Source organism: Arachis hypogaea, chromosome 6, assembly GCF_003086295.3.
Source record: "Arachis hypogaea cultivar Tifrunner chromosome 6, arahy.Tifrunner.gnm2.J5K5, whole genome shotgun sequence".
Taxonomy (NCBI): domain Eukaryota; kingdom Viridiplantae; phylum Streptophyta; class Magnoliopsida; order Fabales; family Fabaceae; genus Arachis; species Arachis hypogaea.
The window spans coordinates 57,023,619-57,046,680 of NC_092041.1; the positions used below are offsets into that span (position 1 = coordinate 57,023,619).

Genomic DNA, 23,062 nt, shown 5'->3' on the forward strand with positions numbered 1-23,062 from the left:
GACACTCTTCTGTTATCTGCTTAGATATCTGCTGTTTTGCTTGATTCAACTGCAGTTCTATGTTCTTGTTAGCAACTTTAGTTTCATGGAGCATTTCTTTGAATTCTGCTAACTGTTCTGTCATCAGGAGCAATTGTTGATTAAGCTCAATCATCTGTTCTTGAGGATTAGGGTCAGTGACTATTGTCATGACTTCCTCTTTTGGAGAGAACTCATTGCCAGAGTACAAATATTGGTTTCTAGCAACAGTGTCTATAAGCTCTTGAGCCTCTTCAATTGTCTTCCTCATGTGTATAGATCCACCAGCTGAGTGGTCTAAAGACATCTGAGCTTTTTCTGTAAGCCCATAGTAGAAGATGTCTAACTGTACCCACTCTGAAAATATTTCAGAGGGGCATTTTCTTAGCATACCTCTATACCTCTCCCAGGCATTATAAAGGGATTCATTATCCTCTTGTTTAAAGCCTTGGATGTCCAGCCTTAGCTGTGTCATCCTCTTTGGAGGGTAAAAGTGATTCAGGAATTTGTCTGATAACTGTTTCCATGTCTTTATGCTTGCTGTAGGTTGGTTATTCGACCACCTTTTAGCTTGATCTTTTACAGCAAATGGAAACAGTAATAGTCTGTAGACATCCTGATCCACCTCTTTATCATGTACTATGTCAGCAATTTGTAAGAACTGTGCCAGAAACTCAGTAGGCTCTTCCTGTGGAAGACCGGAATACTGGCAATTTTGCTGCACTATGATAATGAGTTGAGGATTTAGCTCAAAGCTGCTTGCTTTGATGGGAGGTGTACAGATGCTACTCCCATATGCAGCTGTAATGGGGTTAGCATAAGACCCCAGAGTCCTTCTGGACTGATCAATTCCACTTAGGTCCATGATGGATAAAGGGAAATGATATGGATTCACAAGCAAAATTTTTTTATTTTTATTATTTTTTTGAATTAACCGAAAAATGAAATAAAACAAAAGGAAAATAAAATGAAAATTCGAAAATCAAAAGAAAATAAGATCAAAGCAAATTGAAAACTAAATCAATTAGTTAATTAAAAAGATTTTAAAAATAGCAATTAAAAGATATGATTGAAAAATTTTTATGAAAAAGATTTGATTTTTGAAATGAGGAAAGAGAAAAACAACAAAATGACACCAAACTTAAAATTTTTAGAAAATCAAACACTAATTTTCGAAAATTTTTAAGGGAAAAACACAAGAGGACACCAAATTTAGAATTTTTAAAGATCAAAAAGAGACTAAGGACATGCAAATTCGAAAAACTAAAAGAAAACAAAAGCATGCAATTGACACCAAACTTAAAATATGAAACTAGACTCAACTAAAAGACTCTAAACCAACAAAAATAAAACAGTCCTAATCTAAGCAACAAGATAAGCCGTCAGTTGTCCAAACTCGAACAATCCCCGGCAACGGCGCCAAAAACTTGGTGGACGAAATTGTGATCACTACAACTTCGCACAACTAACCAGCAAGTGCACTGGGTCGTCCAAGTAATACCTTACGTGAGTAAGGGTCGATCCCACGGAGATTGTCGGCTTGAAGCAAGCTATGGTTATCTTGTAAATCTTAGTCAGGATATCAGAAATTATCAGGATTGATTGTGAAAAGCAAAAGAACATGAAATAAGTACTTGTTTTGCAGTGATAGAGAATAGGTTGAGGTTTTGGAGATGCTACATCTTCTGAATCTCTGCTTTCCTACTGTCTTCTTCTTCAAACACGCAAGGCTCCTTCCATGGCAAGCTGTATGTAGGGTTTCACCGTTGTCAATGGCTACCTCCCATCCTCTCAGTGGAAATGTTCAACGCACCCTGTCATGGCACGACTATCCATCTGTCGGTTCTCAATCAGGCCGGAATAGAATCCAATGATTCTTTTGCGTCTGTCACTAACGCCCCGCCTTCAGGAGTTTGAAGCTCGTCACAGTCATTCAATCATTGAATCCTACTCAGAATACCACAGACAAGGTTTAGACCTTCCGGATTCTCTTGAATGCCGCCATCAGTTCTAGCTTATACCACGAAGATTCTGATTAAAGAATCCAAGAGATATCTACTTAATCTAAGGTAGAACGGAGGTGGTTGTCAGGCACACGTTCATAGTTGAGAATGATGATGATTGTCACGGATCATCACATTCATCCGGTTTAAGAACAAGTAATATCTTAGAATGGAAGCAAGCATGATTGAATGAAAAACAGTAGTAATTGCATTAATCCATCAAGACACAGCAGAGCTCCTCACCCCCAACCATGGGGTTTAGAGACTCATGCTGTAGAAGATACAATGAGAAACGTATAAAGTGTCATGAAGTCCAGATACAATGTCAAAAGATCCTATTAATAGTAAGCTAGTGAGCTAGGGTATACAGAAATGAGTAAATGACGTAAAAATCCATTTCTGGGTCCACTTAGTGTGTGCTTGGGCTGAGCATTGAAGCTTTTATGTGTAGAGACGTTTTCTGGAGTTAAACGCCAGTTCTCATGCCAGTTTGGGCGTTTAACTCCAAGTTTTATGCCAGTTCCAGCGTTAAACGCTGGAAATTCTGAGGCTGATTTGCCACGCCGGTTTGGGCCATCAAATCTCGGGCAAAGTATGGACTATTATACATTGCTGGAAAGCCCAGGATGTCTACTTTCCAATGCCGTTAAGAGCGCGCCAATTGGGCTTCTGTAGCTCCAGAAAATCCACTTCGAGTGTAGGGAGATCAGAATCCAACAGCATCTGCAGTCCTTTTCAGTCTCTGAATCAGATTTTTGCTCAGGACCCTCAATTTCAGCCAGAAAATACCTGAAATCACAGAAAAACACACAAACTCATAGTAAAGTCCAGAAAAGTGAATTTTAACTAAAAACTAATAAAAATATACTAAAAACTAACTAGATTATACTAAAAACATACTAGAAACAATGACAAAAAGCATATAAATTATCCGCTCATCACTCTCCAATTGTATGATATATGTTCTTCAATTGATAGAGATTTTGGGTGTACTCCCCATACTTGGCTTGTCGTAGGGACAACCTATTAAATAATTCTTGAAATTTTTCCGATTGCTCCCTTTTCCCCTCCAAAATTCTTGCTTGAAACTCTCTCTGTTGCTCCAACATCTTGAGTTTGAAGCTTTCTTGCTTCTCCATCATTTGCTGCTGCCAATGCTCTTGTTGCTCTTGGGCTTTCAAGTACAGCTCTTGTTGCCTCAAGTATTGCTTCTGTTGTTGCTCCTGTGCTCTCATATATTGTTGAGACATTTCTTCAATGGCTCTTTGCATTTGGCTCAAGTCCATTGCACCAGAAGCTTGCTCTCCTTCCACTTGTAATCTCCTTATCCTTCCTTGATCTCTTCTCTCTTCTTGGGTATCAACAACACCATCCATTCTTTGCTTGGTGATTCCTCTGCTTCCTTTTACCTTCTCTGTATCTTCATCCTCAAAGAGTACCCCTGCTCTTTTGTACAACCTCAGAATAGTACTTGGGTGACCAAGCTTGCTTGATTTTCTAGTGTCCTCAGCCATCTCTTGGATGCTATCTGCTATGAGCTGTGGAATATTGATTTCTCCTCCCCTCAGGATGCAATATGTCAGAATTGCTCTCTTTATTGTGACTTCAGATGTATTTGCAGTAGGGAAGATGGATCTTCTCACTATCTCATACCAGTCTTTGGCTTCAGGTATGAGATCCATTCTCTTCAAGTGGCTTGGAGCTCCCTCTGAGTCCCTTTCCCAGTCTTTGCCTTCAAAGCATAACCCATTTAATATCTCATTAGGGTCATTCTCACCCTGCAGTCTTTTCTCAAAGCTGGGTTCTCCATATGATATTACCCTTATCTCTAGGACTCTCATAACGGACGGTGGGCTGAAATCTACCTCAACCCCCCTAACATAGCTTTTGTAGGGAGGGCTGGTCTTGCTTGGCCTCACAGCATTTGTATAGAACTCCCTTATCATGATTGCACTGATGTCTGTGAGAGGCTCACACAAAAATTCCCATCTCCTCTCTGTAGTTATCCTTCTCATATTGGGATATTCTCTATCTTTCAATCTGAACCCTATCTCTGGAATGACTTTCTTTGATTCCATCAACCTGTGATATCTTGATTCATGAAATTGAGACTTAAATCTCTTGGTATCATAGGTTGGTGGTTCGGCTATAGCAGGTTCCTTTCCTTTCCTTCTCTTGAAACTTGATGAAGCCATGAATTAGGAAAGAAAGAAGAAGAGAAGATAGGCCTTGGTTAAGGCACGGTTGTGATGGAAGGAATGGGAGGAAAGGTGCTGTGTGGTGTCTTTGGGTGAGAGAAGAACAATGTAAATCTTGTGGAGGATTTATACGAAGAAAGCAAAGGTGTGTGGCTTAAAGAGTACTACTTCCAATTTATAGACAAGGTCATGAGGTCTTGAAGCAAAACACAAGGGTGGAGGATTCGATTAAGTTGCCATGAAGGGTGAGGATTGAGCAAATCATTATTGAAGATCCATGAAATGGACAGTGTGCATGTGGAGATAGTTGAAGACAAAGATTGCTCCCTCATTAGGCATATGTGGTTCGGTCTCCTAGGTGTTGATTCCATGCAACATTATGCTTCCCAAACTTGCACATGTGACTTGCCATTTTCTCCTTGGGAAGACCGTCCGTGCATGCCTTCTTTTGTCTCCTTCTCAATCTTCTTTACTCCTATCCACGTGAATCAAAGCAATAGTGAGCTTAAACTTTAGATTTCAATACGGTGGCATTTTATCAAGTGACAAGTAATAATGAAAAACAAAATTTGTTATATGTTCCTTATTTATGAATAACCAACTATGCCTCTTTGAAGTTGAACAAAATTTTGGTGAACGCCAAACTTATTTTTTGCTAAGTGATTCATATGAAACTCAATGAATATCCATCATAATTAGTATATTCATTATAAAGAACATTTTATTTTCTATCATACTACCATAAACTCCTAAAATGATGCAATATATGGTTTATCTATTCATGAATTTGAGCCTTTGAATAAAAGTGATTTTCTTGAAATTCCTAGCATATTGGTGCACGAAATTGCAATCACACTTTGTGCAATTCCGCACAACTAACCAGCAAGTGTACTGGGTCGTCCAAGTAATACCTTACGTGAGTAAGGGTCGATCCCACGGAGATTGTCGGCTTGAAGCAAGCTATGGTTATCTTGTAACTCTTAGTCAGGATATCAATAATTATCAGGGTTGATTGTGAAAAGTAAAAGAACATGAAATAAGTACTTGTTTTGCAGTAATGGAGAACAGGTTGAGGTTTTGGAGATGCTCCATCTTCTGAATCTCTGCTTTCCTACTGTCTTCTTCTTCAAGCACGCAAGGCTCCTTCCATGACAAGCTGTATGTAGGGTTTCACTGTTGTCAATGGCTACCTCCCATCCTCTCAGTGAAAATGTTCAACGCACCCTGTCACGGCACGGCTATTCAGCTGTCGGTTCTCGATCATGTCGGAATAGAATCCAGTGATTCTTTTGCGTCTGTCACTAACGCCCCACAATCGCGAGTTTAAAGCTCGTCACAGTCATTCAATCATTGAATCCTACTCAGAATACCACAGACAAGGTTTAGACCTTCCAGATTCTCTTGAATGCCGCCATCAGTTCTAGCTTATACCACGAAGATTCTGATTAAGGAATCCAAAAGATATCTACTCAATCTAAGGTAGAACGGAGGTGGTTGTCAGGCACACGTTCATAGGTGAGAATGATGATGAGTGTCACGGATCATCACATTCATCAGGTTTAAGAACAAGTGATATCTTAGAATGGAAGCAAGCATGATTGAATGAAAAACAGTAGTAATTGCATTAATCCATCAAGACACAGCAGAGCTCCTCACCCCCAACCATGGGGTTTAGAGACTCATGCTGTAGAAGATACAATGAGAAACGTGTAAAGTGTCATGAGGTACAGATACAATGTCAAAAGATCCTATTAATAGTGAACTAGTAACCTAGGGTATACAGAAATGAGTAAATGACGTAAAAATCCACTTCTGGGTCCACTTAGTGTGTACTTGGGCTGAGCATTGAAACTTTCATGTGTAGAGACTTTTTCTGGAGTTAAACACCAGCTTTTATGCCAGTTTGGGCGTTTAACTCTAATTTTTATGCCAGTTCCAGCGTTAAACGCTGGGAATTCTGAAGCTGATTTGCAGCGCCGATTTGGGCCATCAAATCTCGGGCAAAGTATGGACTATTATACATTTCTGGAAAGCCCAGGATGTCTACTTTCCAACGCCGTTGAGAGCGTGCCAATTGGGCTTCTGTAGCTCCAGAAAATCCCCTTTGAGTGCAGGGAGGTCAGAATCCAACAACATCTGTAGTCCTTTTCAGCCTCTGAATCAGATTTTTGCTCAGGACCCTCAATTTCAGCCAGAAAATACCTGAAATCACAGAAAAATACACAAACTCATAGTAAAGTCCAGAAAAGTGAATTTTAACTAAAAACTACTAAAAGTATACTAAAAACTAACTAAAATATACTAAAAACATACTAAAAACAATGCCAAAAAGCGTATAAATTATCCGCTCATCACAACACCAAACTTAAATTGTTGCTTGTCCCCAAGCAACTGAAAATAAAAATAGGATAAAAAGAAGAGAATATACTATAGACTCCAAAATATCAAGGAAACTTAGCTCCAATTAGATGAGCGGGACTAGTAGCTTTTTGCTTCCGACAGTTTTGGCATCTCACTTTATCCTTTGAAGTTCAGAATGATTGGCATCTATAGGAACTCAGAACTCAGATAGTGTTATTGATTCTCCTAGTTAAGTATAATGATTCTTGAACATAGCTATGTTATGAGTCTTGGCTGTGGCCCAAAGCACTCTGTCATCCAGTATTACCACCGGATACATACATGCCACAGACACATACTTGGGTGAACCTTTTCAGATTGTGACTCAGCTTTGCTAGAGCCCCCAATTAGAGGTGTCCAGGGTTCTTAAGCACACTCTTCTTGCCTTGGATCACAACTTTATTTCTTTCTCTCTTTTTTTTCGTTTTTTTTTTGAATCACTGCTTTTTTTCTTGCTTCAAGAATCAATTTGATGATTTTTCAGATCCTCAATGACAGTTCTCTTTTTTCCTCATTCTTTCAAGAGGAAACAATTTTAACATTCTCAAAACAACAAATTCAAAAGACATATGCACTGTTCAAGCATTCATTCAGAAAACAAAAAGTATTGTCACCACATCAAACTAATTCAACTAGTTTCAAAGATAAATTTGAAATCCTGTACTTCTTGTTGTTTTGTGATTAAAGCACTTTTCATTTAAGAGAGGTGATGGATTCATAGGACATTCATAGCTTTAAGACATGAATTTTAAATTTTATTAATTATGAATTAAGAACAAGACTCAAAAATAGATATAAGATGAGACTAGTAAAAAAAAAAAAAGAAAACAAAAATTTAAATAGGCTCCTAATGATAGAGGTTTTCACAGAGTTAGGACTCAACAACCTTGATTTTGAGAAGTGGATGCTCCCTCAAATTGAGGGGAGAATTTTTGGCGTTTCAATTCTTGAAGTTCACGCCCCTGCTTTTCTTGTTCCTTCAGCAATTTGCAGAGCATGCAGTTCTGATTCTGCTGTTCTTCCTTAAGTTGCTCCATAGTTTCTTGCAACTTGGTGATAGATGCTTCTAGGCTGGCCCAGTAGCCAATTTCAGGAAATTCAGGGAGGAACTCCTGCGCCCTCTTTTTGATAGAGTTGTCTTGCATTTGTCCTTCCATTGACTTCTTGGTGATTGGATGTTCAATGGGTATGAATTCATCTACTCCCATCGTTACCCCAGCCTCTTTACAGAGCAAGGAGATCAGGCTTGGGTAAGCCAGTTTGGCTTCAGTGGAATTCTTATTTGCAATTGTGTAGATCTCACAAGCAATCAGATGATGAACCTCCACTTCTTTTCCAAGCATAATGCAATGAATCATCACTGCTCTTTTGATGGTGACCTCAGAACGGTTGCTAGTGGGCAATATGGAACGCCCAATAAAGTCTAGCCAACCTCTTGCAATTGGTTTGAGATCTCCCTTCTTGAGTTGATTTGGGACACCCTTTGAATTGGTTATCCACTTAGTTCCAGGGAGGCATATATCCTCTAGAACTTGATTCAACCCTTTATCTGCTCTCACTATTCTCCTATTAAAGGATTCAGGATCATCTTGCAGTTGAGGCAACTTGAAGATTTCTCTTATTTTGTCCAGATGGAAGTAGATAACCTTCCCTCTGACCATGGTTCTGTAAGTATGGAAAGCAGTTCCAGTCATTCTCTGCTTATCTGTCAGCCACAGATTTGAGTAGAATTCCTGAACCATATTTCTTCCAACCTTTATCTCGGGATTGGTTAGAACTTCCCATCCTCTGTTTCAAATTTGCTCTTGGATCCCCGGATATTCATCTTCTTTCAGATCGAATTTGACTTCCGGGATCACTGACCTCAGACCCATTATTTTATGATAATGGTCTTCATGTTCTTTGGTTAAGAACTTCTCTTGATTCCAAAGATTCTTTGGATTATTCTCTTTCTTTCCTCTTAAATTGGTTTGTTTTCCCTTAGGAGCCATCATCTTGATGAATCTTGGCTTAGTGATCACGGAAAAGCACACCAAACTTTGAGGTTTGCTTGTCCTCAAGCAAAAGAAAGGAAAGCGGAGAGAGAGGAGAAGAGCAAATTCGAATGGTGTGGGGAAATAGGGAGGCCGAACGTGTATTTATAAGGGGGGGAAGAGATTTCGAAAAATTGGGAGGAGATTTGAGAAGATATGGAGAGAATTTGAGAGAAAGGTGAGTTTTTGAACAAGATTTGGGATTGATTTGAGAGAGATTTGAAGAATGATTTTGATTTTTGAAGATTTGAAGGTGAATGATGAAAGTTTGAAATGTGTTTATGTAGAAAAGTATGGATCAAAAAAGGAAAGTTTGAAAAAAATTTGATCGGAAAGCAAAATCTCAGTCCCCCACCTTTCTGGCGTTAAACGCCCAGAATGACATCCATTCTGGCGTTTAACGCCCATTTTCTAGCCATTGTGGGCGTTTAACACCCAGCCAGGTGCCCTGGCTGGCGTTAAACGCCAGAATTCCCTTTGTCACTGGGCGTTTTGCTAAACGCCCAGGATGCTGCACACCTGGCGTTAAACGCCCAGAATGGTGCCCATTCTGGCGTTTAACGCCCAAAATGGCACCTTTACTGGCGTTAAACGCCCAGAATGGGCATTTTTTACTGGCGTTTAACGCCCAAAGTACCCCTTACTGGCATTTTTTCGCCAGTAAGCTCTTTTTCTCTGCTTTTTGCACTGAATCCTTCTGTAACTCTGTGAATTCCTTCATTTTTGATACTTGCCCTTGTAGAAACAAAACATATAACCTGCTAATGACTGGGTTACCTCCCAGCAAGCGCTTCTTTACTGTCTTTAGCTGGACCTTCACTGAGAATCACTAAAGTCTTAGTTTTGAGCATTCTTGCTCAAAATTGTTTTCAAGATAATGCTTGATCCTCTGTCCATTAACAATGAACTTTTTGTCAGACTCAGCATCCTGGAGCTCAACATATCCATATGGTGATACTCCTGTAATCACATACGGACCCCTCCACCGGGATTTAAGCTTTCCTGGGAACAATCTGAGCCTAGAGTTGAAGAGCAGAACTTTTTGTCCTGGCTCAAAGACTCTGGATGACAATTTCTTGTCATGCCACTTCTTTGCCTTTTCCTTATAAATTTTTGCATTTTCAAAGGCATTAAGTCTGAACTCCTCTAGCTCATTTAGCTGGAGCAATCTTTTTTCACCAGCTAACTGAGCATCCATGTTTAGGAACCTGGTTGCCCAGTAGGCTTTATGTTCCAGTTCCACGGGCAGATGACAGGCCTTCCCATACACCAGTTGGTATGGAGAGGTTCCTATAGGAGTCTTGAATGCTGTTCTGTATGCCCACAGAGCATCATCCAAACTCTTTGCCCAATCCTTTCTTCGGGCGATCACAGTCCGTTCTAAGATTCTTTTTAGCTCTCTGTTAGAGACTTCAGCTTGCCCATTTGTCTGTAGATGATACGGAGTTGCCACTTTGTGGCTAATTCCATATCGGACCATAGTAGAGTATTGCTGTTTATTGCAGAAATGAGTGCCCCCGTCACTGATTAGTACTCTGGGAACACCAAACCTGCTGAAGATGTGTTTTTGGAGGAATTTCAGCACGGTCTTGGTATCATTAGTGGGTGTAGCAATTGCTTCTACCCACTTAGATACATAGTCCACTGCCACCAGAATGTAAGTGTTTGAGTATGATGGTGGGAATGGACCCATGAAGTCAATCCCCCATACATCAAACAATTCAATCTCTAATATCCCTTGTTGAGGCATGGCATATCCGTGAGGCAAGTTACCAGCTCTTTGGCAACTGTCACAGTTACGCACAAACTCTCGGGCATCTCTATAGAGAGTAGGCCAGTAGAAGCCACATTGGAGGACTTTAGTGGCTGTTCGCTCACTTCCAAAATGTCCTCCATACTGTGATCCATGGCAGTGCCATAGGATCCTTTGTGCTTCTTCTCTGGGTACACATCTGCGGATCATTCCGTCTGCACATCTCTTAAAGAGATATGGCTCATCCCATAGGTAGTACTTGGCATCTGAAATTAATTTCTTTCTTTGCACTCTGCTGTACTCTTGGGGTATGAACCTCACAGCTTTATAATTTGCAATATCTGCAAACCATGGAGCTTCCTGAATGGCAAAGAGTTGCTCATCTGGGAAAGTCTCAGAGATCTCAGTAGAAGGGAGGGACGCCCCAGCTACTGGTTCTATTCGGGACAGATGATCAGCTACTTGGTTCTCTGTCCCTTTTCTGTCTCTTATTTCTATATCAAACTCTTGCAGAAGCAACACCCATCTTATAAGCCTGGGTTTTGAATCCTGCTTTGTGAGTAAGTACTTAAGAGCAGCTTGGTCAGTGTACACAATCACCTTTGATCCCACTAGATAGGATCTAAACTTGTCAATGGCATAGACCACTGCAAGTAATTCTTTTTCTGTGGTTGTGTAATTCTTCTGTGCATCATTTAGAACACGGCTGGCATAATAAATGACGTGCAGAAGCTTGTTATGCCTCTGTCCCAACACTGCACCAATGGCATGGTCACTGGCATCACACATTAGTTCAAATGGCAATGTCCAGTCTGGTGCAGAGATGACTGGTGCTGTGACCAGCTTGGCTTTCAGGGTCTCAAATGCCTGCAGACACTGTGTGTCAAACACAAATGGTGTGTCAGCAGCTAGCAGGTTGCTCAAAGGTTTTGCAATTTTCGAAAAATCCTTTATAAACCTTCTGTAGAATCCTGCATGCCCCAGAAAGCTTCTGATTGCCTTAACATTGGCAGGTGGTGGTAATTTTTCAATTACCTCTACCTTTGCCTTATCCACCTCTATTCCCCTGCTTGAAATTTTGTGTCCAAGGACAATTCCTTCAGTCACCATAAAGTGACATTTCTCCCAGTTTAAAACCAGGTTAGTCTCTTGGCACCTTTTCAGGACAAGTGCTAGGTGGTCAAGACAGGAGCTGAATGAGTCTCCATATACTGAGAAGTCATCCATGAAGACTTCCAGGAATTTCTCCACCATATCAGAGAAGATGGATAACATGCATCTCTGAAAGGTTGCAGGAGCATTACACAGACCAAAAGGCATCCTCCTGTAAGCAAACACGCCAGAAAGGCAAGTAAATGTTGTTTTCTCTTGGTCTTGAGGATCTACTGCAATTTGGTTGTAACCTGAATAGCCATCCAAAAAGCAGTAATAATCATGGCCAGCTAGTCTTTCTAGCATTTGGTCTATGAATGGTAAAGGAAAATGATCCTTTCTGGTGGTTGTATTGAGCCTTCTGTAGTCAATACACATACGCCACCCTGTGACTGTTCTTGTAGGAACCAGTTCATTTTTTTCATTATGAACCACTGTCATGCCTCCCTTTTTGGGGACAACTTGGATAGGGCTCACCCAGGGGCTATCAGAAATAGGATAAATAATCCCAGCCTCAAGTAATTTAGTGACTTCTTTCTGCACCACCTCCTTCATGGCTGGATTTAGCCTCCTTTGTGGTTGGACCACTGGTTTGGCATTATCCTCCAACAGGATCTTGTTCATGCATCTAGCTGGGCTAATGCCCTTAAGATCACTTATGGACCACCCAAGAGCTGTCTTGTGTGTCCTTAGCACTTGGATCAGTGCTTCCTCTTCCTGTGGATTTAAAGCAGAGCTTATAATCACTGGAAAGGTGTCACCCTCTCCCGGAAATGCATACTTCAGGGATGGTGGTAATGGTTTGAGTTCAGGTTTGGGAGGCTTATCCTCCTCCTGAGGAATTTTCAAAAATTCTTTTGTTTTCTCTGGTTCTTCCTGATCAGGCTGAGCATCCTTGAAGATGTCCTCAAGCTCTGATTCTAGACTTTCAGTCATATTGATCTCTTCCACCAAAGAGTCAATAATGTCAGCGCTCATGCAGTCATTTGGTGTGTCTGGATGCTGCATAGCTTTTACAGCATTCAACTTGAACTCATCCTCATTGACTCTCAGGGTTACTTCCCCTTTTTGTACATCAATGAGAGTTCGTCCAGTTGCTAGGAAAGGTCTTCCTAGAATGAGAGTTGCACTCTTGTGCTCCTCTATTTCCAGCACCACAAAGTCAGTTGGAAAGGCGAATGGCCCAACCTTGACAATCATGTCCTCTATTATGCCTGATGGATATTTAATGGAGCCATCAGCAAGTTGGAGGCATATCCGGGTTGGTTTGACTTCTTCAGTCAACCCAAGCTTTCTGATAGTGGATGTAGGTATTAAATTGATGCTCCAAGATCACACAGGGCTGTCTTGGTGCAAGCACCTTCTAATGTGCATGGTATCATAAAGCTTCCTGGATCTTGAAGCTTTTCTGGTAAGCTCTTTAGAATGACTGCACTGCATTCTTCAGTGAGAAATACTTTTTCAGTTTCTCTCCAATCTTTCTTATGACTTAAGATCTCTTTCATGAACTTAGCATAAGAAGGTATTTGCTCAAGTGCCTCTGCAAACGGAATCTTTATTTCAAGAGTCCTTAGGTAGTCTGCAAAGCGGGCAAATTGCTTATCCTGTTCCGCTTGGCGGAGTTTTTGAGGATAAGGCATCTTGGCTTTATATTCTTCAACCTTAGTTGCTGCAGGTTTATTCCTTACAGAAGTGGTTGAAGAAGCCTTTTTAGAGGGATTACTGTCAACACTCTCAGGTGTCTGATCCTCCCTTGGCATCTGAACGCCAGGATTGGGTGAAGATTGGGCGTTTAACGCCAACTTCTCTCCCTTCTCTGGCGTTTGAACGCTAGAACTGGGCAGGGAATGGGCGTTTAACACCAGCTTTCCCCCTTTTCTGGCGTTTGAACGCCAAAAGTGCTCCTCTCTGGGCTCTTACTGTCCTCAGAGGGATTTTGAACAGTGGTTCGGTTATCCTCTGTCAATTGTTCCTTATTTGGCTTTTTGCTACTTTGAGCAGTGTGATTCAATGTCTTCCCACTCCTCAGTTGAACTGCTTGACATTCTTCTGTTATCTGTTTAGATATCTGCTGTTTTGCCTGATTCAATTGCAGTTCTATGTTCTTGTTAGCAATTTTAGTTTCTTGGAGCATCTCTTTAAATTCTGCTAATTGTTTTGTCATCATGTGCAATTGTTGATTAAGCTCAATCATCTGTTCTTGAGGATTAGGATCAGTGGCTACTGCCATGACTTCCTCTTTTGTAGAGAACTCATTGCTAGAGTACAAATATTGATTTCTAGCAACAGTGTCTATAAGCTCTTGAGCCTCTTCAATTGTCTTCCTCATGTGTATAGATCCACCAGCTGAGTGGTCTAAAGACATTTGAGCTTTTTCTGTAAGCCCATAGTAGAAGATGTCTAACTGTACCCACTCTGAAAACATTTCAGAGGGGCATTTTCTTAGCATACCTCTATACCTCTCCCAGGCATTATAAAGGGATTCATTATCCTCTTGTTTAAAGCCTTGGATGTCCAGCCTTAGCTGTGTCATCCTCTTTGGAGGGTAAAAGTGATTCAGGAATTTGTCTGATAACTGTTTCCATGTCTTTATGCTTGCTGTAGGTTGGTTATTCAACCACCTCTTAGCTTGATCTTTTACAGCAAATGAAAACAGTAATATTCTGTAGACATCCTGATCCACTTCTTTATCACGTACTGTGTCAGCAATTTGTAAGAACTGTGCCAGAAACTCAGTAGGTTCTTCCTGTGGAAGACCGGAATACTGGCAATTTTGCTGCACTATGATAATGAGTTGAGGATTTAGCTCAAAGCTGCTTGCTTTGATGGGAGGTGTACAGATGCTACTCCCATATGCAGCTGTAATGGGGTTAGCATATGACCCCAGAGTCCTTCTGGACTGCTCAATTCCACTTGAGTCTATGATGGATAAAGGGAATATGATATGAATTCACAAGTAAAATATATATATTATTTTTTTTTGAATTGACCGAAAAATCAAAATAAAACAGAAGGAAAATAAAATAAATTTTCGAAAACTAAAAGAAAATAAGATCAAAGCAAATTGAAAACTAAATCAGTTAATTAGTTAAAAGATTTTGGAAATAGTAATAGAAAAGATATGATTGAAAATTATTTTGAAAGAGATTTGATTTTTTTTTTTGAAAAGAGGAAAGAGAAAAACAACAAAATGACACCAAACTTAAAATTTTTAGAAAATCAAACACTAATTTTCGAAAATTTTAAGGGAAAAACACAAAAAGGACACCAAACTTAGAATTTTTAAGGATCAAAAAGGGACTAAGGACATGCAAATTCGAAAATTAAAAGAAAAAGAAAAGCATGCAATTAACACCAAACTTAAAATATGAAACTAGACTCAACTAAAAGACTCTAAACCAACAAAAATAAAACAGTCCTAATCTAAGCAACAAGATAAGCCGTCAGTTGTCCAAACTCGAACAATCCCCGGCAACGGCGCCAAAAACTTGGTGCACGAAATTGCAATCACACTTTGTGCAATTCCGCACAACTAACCAGCAAGTGCACTGGGTCGTCCAAGTAATACCTTACGTGAGTAAGGGTCGATCCCACGGAGATTGTCGGCTTGAAGTAAGCTATGGTTATCTTGTAACTCTTAGTCAGGATATCAATAATTATTAGGGTTGATTGTGAAAAGTAAAAGAACATGAAATAAGTACTTGTTTTGCAGTAATGGAGAACAGGTTGAGGTTTTGGAGATACTCCATCTTCTGAATCTCTACTTTCCTACTGTCTTCTTCTTCAAGCACGCAAGGCTCCTTCCATGGCAAGCTGTATGTAGGGTTTCACCGTTGTCAATGGCTACCTCCCATCCTCTCAGTGAAAATGTTCAACGCACCCTGTCACGGCACGGCTATTCAGCTGTCGGTTCTCGATCATGTCAGAATAGAATCCAGTGATTCTTTTGCGTCTGTCACTAACGCCCCACAATCGCGAGTTTGAAGCTCGTCACAGTCATTCAATCATTGAATCCTACTTAGAATACCACAGACAAGGTTTAGACCTTCCGAATTCTCTTGAATGCCGCCATCAGTTCTAGCTTATACCACGAAGATTCTGATTAAGGAATCCAAGAGATATCTACTCAATCTAAGGTAGAACGGAGGTGGTTGTCAGGCACACATTCATAGGTGAGAATGATGATGAGTGTCACGGATCATCACATTCATCAGTTTTAAGAACAAGTGATATCTTAGAATGGAAGCAAGCATGATTGAATGAAAAACAGTAGTAATTGCATTAACCCATCAAGACACAGCAGAGCTCCTCACCCCCAAACATGGGGTTTAGAGACTCATGCTGTAGAAGATACAATGAGAAACGTGTAAAGTGTCATGAGGTACATATACAATGTCAAAAGATCCTATTAATAGTGAACTAGTAACCTAGGGTATATAGAAATGAGTAAATGACGTAAAAATCCACTTCTGGGTCCACTTAGTGTGTGCTTGGGCTGAGCATTGAAGCTTTCATGTGTAGAGACTTTTTCTGGAGTTAAACGCCAGCTTTTATGCCAGTTTGGGCGTTTAACTCCAATTTTTATGCCAGTTCCAGCGTTAAACGCTGGGAATTCTAAAGCTGATTTGCAACGCCATTTTGGGCCATCAAATCTCAGGCAAAGTATGGACTATTATACATTGCTGGAAAGCCCAGGATGTCTACTTTCCAACGCCGTTGAGAGCGCGCCAATTAGGCTTCTGTAACTCCAGAAAATCCACTTCGAGTACAGGGAGGTCAGAATCCAACAGCATCTGCAGTCCTTTTCAGCCTCTGAATCAGATTTTTGCTTGGGACCCTCAATTTCAGCCAGAAAATACCTGAAATCACAAAAAAACACACAAACTCATAGTAAAGTCCAGAAAAGTGAATTTTAACTAAAAACTACTAAAAGTATACTAAAAACTAACTAAAATATACTAAAAACATACTAAAAACAATGCCAAAAAGCGTATAAATTATCCGCTCATCACATATACAGACACCAAACTTAATGTTTGGTTATATACTTAAACAAAATGAATGAGTATATATCCTAAGTTGCTTCTATATTGAATCATGCTTGAAAAGCTGTTTTAAAGTGCCTTTAGGCACACCAAACTTAGGAATCAAACATATGCTTCAAAATGATATGTGCAGTTATCAAATCTACTCATGAGAGCTCAAATTTATGCTAGAAAAACCATTAATTATTGAAATCAAAACCAAAGCAAGCATATTAAATCATTGGCTGCCTCCCATGGAGCGCTCTTTTATTGTCACTAGCTTGACATTGGTTCCTTGTTAGGGTGGTTGATGATTATGGTGCCTCAGCTTGTCCCCTCTCACTGTGAGCTTTCTTCCAGTGCTTTGATGGTCAATCTCTATGTGCTCCAACGAGAGTATCTTGTTGACAGTGTAGTAATCATCAATTTGTGGATCTGTCTCCAACTGTTAATATATCAGTTACACTTTGTCTCCATTTGAGAACCCTTCAGTTGGGATTCTTTTGTTTCTCCACCCTTTTGGAACCCTTTTCTTGTTCTTCTTTCCTTTCTTTGGTGGTTCTTCTGTCTTTACAGCAGGCTGTATTTTAGGATCTGTCTCCTTAGGGGTCAGCTCCTTACTCTCTTCTTGCCTTCTCTTCTCATTCTGTGCATTCTCATTCTCCTTTTGTTCTTCTCTGTTGCTTGTCTCTTGCTTTGAAATGAGCTAATGAGTGTTTCGTTGGATTCTTCTTTTCAATGCAAGTCTTCTCCTACAACCTTCATGCAACTTTTCTTTTCATCAGTATGCTGTGTTCCTTGAAAGACATTTAGGGAGATCTTCTCATCATATACCCTTAGAGTCATTTCTCCCTGTTCTACATCAATGATGGCCCTCGCTGTGGCTAGGAAGGGTCACTACCACAAATATGGGCTTTAGCAACACCAAAATTTGTAACGCCTTAAAACCGTTCTTTTAGATGATTTTAGACAACGGTTTTTTAAAGTGTTGCTGCTGAAGTTTAATTTTTCACTACGTTATAGCAACAAAATAAAACTGTTCTCTTTGACTATTTTAAAGACCAGTTTTATAACCGTTACAATGATTTGTTTTTAGGCAACAGTTTTTTATTGTTGTTTAAATATTTGTACAAAGAATACGAATGAAAACCGTTGCCAATATTGTAACACTTTAAAACCTTTCTATTAGATTCTCTTAGAGAACGATTTTTACAATGTTGCTGTTGAAGTTTAATTTTTCACTATGTTATAGCAACAAAATAAAACCGTTCTCTTTGACTATTTTAAAGAACGGTTTTATAAATATTATATCAATTTTTTTATTAAGATATAATTTTCTAATGTTGTTTAAATAATTTAACAATTATTATTTATGAAAAAAATAAATTTAAAACAAATATTAATTTTTATTCCATTCAATTTCTACTCTAAAATTTAATATATAATTTTATTATAATTGAATATTTTGTATATTTTTAGTAATTAAAAAGAATAAGAAAAGAATTGTACATTTTAATTTTAATAACTTTTATTATGAAAAAGGTATGACTTATTTAATTAATATAAAGTTTTTATTTTTAGAAATTAATAAATTTAGAATTATTAAATTAGTTTTATTAATATTTGGAGTTAAATTAATTAATATTTTTATATAATTTTTATAATTAGTTATTTCACATAATTTGAAATTAAAAATTCAATAATAGAAGAAATATATATAATTTAATTTAAATAATTTTTATTATGAATAAATTATAATTTATTTTATTAATTTGAATTCTTAAAAGAATAGTTTATTAAGAATAATTAAATTAATTTTTATAAATACTTTTAAATTTAAATTAATTAATATCTATGTACACTTTTTATTGTAATTAATTATTTTATATAAATTAAAATTAAAAGTTTGGTAATATTAAAATAATAAAAAATTATATTATTTAATTTAAATAATTAATATTTTTAAATTTAAAATATATTTCATAAAATATGATTAATATGTTCATTTTATAATTTAAAATTAAAAATAATTATTTAAACTCATTAATATATTAATAAATAAAATTTTATATTTTAAAAATAATTTTTACAATAGTATATTTAAATTTAAAATTATAATTCTATTTCAAATATTTTATAAAATTATTATATTATTAGTATATATTTTACACAACTCTAAATTTTCAAATAAAACCCTAATTTTATAATCTCTAACTCTAACCTAATGTAAACATACACACACATACAGAAACAGAGAAGGGGAAACGAGAGAAGAGGGGGAGCTCGAGAAGAAGGGGTGGGGGGTGGGGGGGGGGGGTTCAGAGAACTGGAAGGAGAGGAGAGGGGAAGGGAGAGGCGCTGCCGGTGGTGATCACAACCACCGTCGCCGCTGACCTTGAGAGGAAATCGAGAGTGAGAGAGAGACACGCACAGTACGCTCGACGCGAGGAAGAGAAGGAGCTCATCTTCGATGCCGCCATCACCGCGCCTTGCAGTTGCTGCCATTGATGGAAGCTGCCGCTGTCGCTGGAAGGAACCAAACAGGGAGAGGAGATCGCTGTTGATGCTGCCGCAGAGAGGAAGGAAGGGACGCGTGTGACAAACTGACGCAACAGAGGAGGAGCTGTTCCTCTGCTGCCGCCTCCGGAATTCCTGGTCGCCGCCGTCGTTCATGGTGAGTTGGTTGTGCCCTAATACCAGAACTACCATTTCTGAACTCTTATTGCTCTGTAACAATCCTATAGATCAGGCAAGTCAATTTTTCATTGTGAATACTTTTTTCAAATTGTATTTTGTGTAGCTTGTAGAAACATGTGGTTTCATATGAGGCTAGATTATTTGTGTGTGAATTGTACTTTTATTGCTGCATCTTTCTGCTTTTTGATTTAGGTGTATGATAATGAAATTATGATCATGTGAATGTTTGATTAATGTGTGGTGAGTATGGTAGAATGCTATTCGCGAAGGATACAGACGGTACACTCCTAATGACAGAATATTTGAATTGTACAGAGCGATTTGTCATAGTTGAAGGGTTAGCTAATTTATGCACTTTAAGTTTTTGTTTTGGTTTGATTAATTTTTTTTACTGATTTTTTGAGATGGGGGCTTATGTAGCTTTTGACAATTTTCTTGAATTTTTATTGCAGAGGAGAATGGAATTACATATACTCCTGATCAGATTGTAGTAAGCAATGGAGCAAAGCAGAGTATTGCTCCAACAGTGCTTGTAGATTGTTCTCCCGGCGATGAGGTATGTAATGGCTCTTTACCTTACTTGAGAAGACATTATGCTAGTTAAAGAAAAATAGCGAGTATGCTTTAAATTAGTGTTGAAATACAGGGTTAGGGGATAAAATTGACTTCACCATTTAATATCTTGTTTCTCATTGCTTTTGAATTTTTGGGGGCAAAATTTCTATTGTGATTCAAAGACTAAACAAAGGGCTGCAATAAAATTTGTGTTAGTTTTTCTTATAGATCAGAGATCTTTGTAGAAAAGATAGAGTATAAGAACTCTTTAGGGTTTTCTTTCTGAATTTGTTCATGAAATTGCTGTTTGATATGTTCTTTTGTTTATTAGAATCTTTTTTTTTTCTTTCTTGAATTGAATGTGGATTGCAAAAGTGTGTGAATTGAATTGTGTTGTCTTTTCTCTTCTACATGTGTAATTCTTGACCTCTTTTTTTATTTTCTTCTTACTTCAGACTTGTTTTCAAAGCAGACAACCTTGGTTGGGAAATATTGTCAATTGCAGTGCCTTCTGCTATGGCTTTGACAGCTGATCCTATTGCTTTACTGGTTGACACAACATTCATTGGCCGAATAGGTATATATTCCACCATTAACTCCAAGTTTGCTAAGTGTCTCATAGAAGAAAAATATAAAAAAGGAGATAGAGATAAGACAAAATGGTCATGTCTCTATTTATATCCATGTATCTGTCTCTTTCTTCAAACAAGTTTGTGTCTGTTAATATTTTTGTGTTTCTGTCCTAAGATAGCATAATTTATAACAACTTTGGCATAATTTCTGTTTTTATTGACTTGTCCTTCAATTACTATTTTGTTGATATTATTTATATGTATTATTTTTTTGTCCCTGAGATTATGATCTTAAACCCACCGGATTTGTCACTTTGTTGGTGTGCATTAATCTCTACTCTTTCTTATGTTGTAGATATTTAGAGCACTTGCTTATCTTCACAATAGCATTGGAGTTTGTCATAGGGACATAAAACCTCAAAATTACTGGTATATTCTTATGGAAACTTATTTATTTGATTTCTCATCGTACAATCTGTCTTATACATGCTGTATTTATTTATTCATGTGTTGTTTGTCTCATAATAGGTCAATCCTCACATCCACCAGCTGAAGATATGTGACTTTGGAAGTGCTAAAATTTTGGTTAGTTTATTCTTTAACCCGAAGTTCTTAATGTTTATTTTGAATGATAATGTTCTGTTATAACTAAATTATGCATACCCTTTACAAGTAAAAGGTGAACCAAACATATCCTTGACCTATATGGATCAGGAAAAACTTACACTATGGTAGAATTCAATTGAAGTTTTCTTTGGAAAAACTGAGATTTAATTTAATTCCTTGAGCTTATTAACGTTCTTGTTTGCATTTATTCCTTTAGATGTTTCTTTAGACTATCCAAAGCAAGTCCTAACTTGAACACCTGTCTTATGGGCTGTATTTTAGAATTTAGCTTAGCTTGTTTTCATGTGTAGCTTGTTGACAACTCATATCTTGAAGAATTAAAAGTTTCATACTGATATGACATTTACTTATATACTAAATTATATTCAATTCATTATTCTAAAATTTTTTTAAGGCTTAACAATTTGCTTATGGATCATATATATCAGGAAGTCAAAATCGTATATTTACTTTTTCTATGGAATTAAATGATGGTTTATTAGTATCAAATCTTCCATCTTGCTTGATCAACACAACTGAACTGAAGCACAAGAATAATTGTCAATGGCAGCCTCTTCAAACATATTTTACAATCTCATGATGGTTTGCTGTCTTTTCATTGGTAGCTTGTTTCTTCTTGTATTATATTTAAATGAGATTATTAATTTGCTTGACCAAATTAATATTAGCTATTATGACCTATCTATAATAAGGAAATACATAAGGAAAATCACTAGCAGTTATCTTTCTTTCCCTCATCCCCTCTCTCTATTAGTAAGCATTATTAGCATTAGGCTTAGTATTATATTTAATTTGCTAATTTTTTTGTTCACAGAAAAATCATTATGAAGGTGGGGGAGAACTTAATCACACATTGTGAAGATTAAACACTAGAGAGTGAAAATTACCAATTTGTGGAGATGATGGAAAGCCTATTTGCTATTGTAATATATCAAATCTCTTTTATTTATGATTAGATATTGTTATGACTTAGACTTTTATTATGTGATTTTAAAGTATCTTAGTTTATTTGACTTCTAAAGTCTTTTTTTATAGGTCACAAACATGTATGAATCTTATAGAATATGTTATAAATCAAAGGTTCAATTAGTTTTCTTTAGTGATTTGATTCAAATAGTTGGAATATTAATCTATTGACACTAAAAAATAGTTGGAATATTAATTTCAATGCAACATGAGAAAACTATTGTAAATAAAGAAATATATAACTAGAAAACACCGTTGTCAAAAGTTGCCAGAGACAATGGTGTTAAAATCGTGGTCAAAAGCAATTACACAATGGCAATGGTATTAAAATTGTTGCAAAAAAAAAAAAAAACAACACCAAAGGCAACGCTTTTAAATTGTTGTCTTTGTGAATAACAAAACTACAATAGTTTAAAACCGTTGTCTATCTAGTTATGGTTTTAAACCGTAACGTCATGAAAGAGAATGGTTCTAAACCGTTGCCTATTAAGTAATGGTTCCAAACCGTTCTTCAAAAATTATTGTCAAAACCATTGCCTATGTCGGTAACTATGGCAACGGTTTTTTTTGGGTTGCCGTTGCCTTAGGTAAAAAACCGTTGCCTTTGAGCATTGGTAATGGCCGTATATACCACATGTCAAAAATCGTTGCCAAAGCGTTGTCTAAAGTTTTAGCAATGGTTTTTCGATCTATGGCAACAGTTTTTTATCATTGCGAAAACCTTATTTGTTGTAGTGGGTCTTCCTAATATAATTGAGTCACTCCCTTCTTCTCCTAGGTTCAGGATTACAAAATCTGCTGGAAATATGAATTTTCCTACTCTGACAAGGAGATTTTCAATCACACCATTGGGAATTACCAGTGATTTATCCACTAGCTCCAATGACATCTGTGTACCCTTCACTTCTTCTATAAATAGCCTTCTCATCAAAGATAAAGGCATTAGGTTGATACTGGATCCCAAATCACACAGTGCTTTATCAATGGATATGTTGCCAATGGTGCAAGGCAAAAAAAAAAAAAACTCCCAGGGTCTTTGAGTTTTGGTGGGAGGCCTTCTTGAA

General features: G+C 37.7%; 1 long non-coding RNA gene across 5 annotated transcripts; it reads left to right on the top strand.

Moving 5' to 3' along the window:
• Positions 1–18,797: 18,797 nt before the first annotated feature.
• LOC140173450 (uncharacterized) lies at positions 18,798–22,131 on the top strand. Of its 5 annotated transcripts, none has more exons than XR_011862323.1 (7): positions 18,800–19,330; positions 19,471–19,615; positions 19,731–19,834; positions 20,289–20,410; positions 20,761–20,834; positions 20,934–20,990; positions 21,847–22,131. It is a non-coding gene; the product is annotated as an uncharacterized lncRNA (long non-coding RNA). The 5 variants fall into 5 exon arrangements; XR_011862326.1 differs by having other exon boundaries at positions 19,532–19,615; XR_011862322.1 differs by having other exon boundaries at positions 18,800–19,255; positions 19,532–19,615.
• The last annotated feature ends 931 nt before the right edge of the window (positions 22,132–23,062 follow it).